The following is a 796-nucleotide window of genomic DNA, read 5'->3' on the forward strand; positions in this document are numbered from 1 at the left end:
ACATTAGCACATTTTGCTCTATGGAATAGGCTTGTTGCTCATGGTTGGCTTGCTCAGCACTTACCACACGCTTAAAACATGGCTTTAATGATTCGCCAGCTATCTGAGCTGTCGACAGGTTTTCTCTGGTCAAAGGCAGTGGAATATCTTTTACAGATGGACCAGGCTGGACCCAAGTCTGGGGAAGACAAAACATTGTTGTCAGGTAACGCGGCACCCTCCTCAGAAAATGAGGTCATCAACACAGAATCAGCGTGGGTAACGTCACGATCTCACAGAGAAACTCGTGGATTCTTCCACTGACCGCTGCGGCACACCTGCACCAGAGAACACCTCCGCCTACCGCAGTCCTGCTTTACAGGTGAAAATAGAGCAGCAGGACCGCTGAGTCTTTGATGTTATTTATTTTCTGCTGTGTTTTACTTGCATCTATTTGAAAGAGTGAGTGTAAACACACACAAAAAAATATTTTATGTGCTGGAATGTGCAGAAAATAAGTTTAAATGTTAAACAAATTTCTTCGAGTCAGAGAATGGTGCATATAATTAAATTTTTGCTTGATGCATAAAGTTAAAACTAATAAAACAAGTTTTAAAAACAGACTTTTCCATTTGATTACATTTTGTATGATGGATTATGCAGAAAAAGTAGAATTGGGCTGAAAGATCTATCGCTTTATCACCTATTCAGGTTGTAAATCGTGTTTCTAAAAAGTAACTAAGTAATTAATTACTTTTGAAAGTAAGTAATCAGTAAAGTAACGGGATTACTTTTTGGGGGGAGTAATCGGTAATTA

Source organism: Simochromis diagramma, unplaced genomic scaffold, assembly GCF_900408965.1.
Source record: "Simochromis diagramma unplaced genomic scaffold, fSimDia1.1 OVJJ01000565.1, whole genome shotgun sequence".
NCBI lineage: Eukaryota > Metazoa > Chordata > Actinopteri > Cichliformes > Cichlidae > Simochromis > Simochromis diagramma.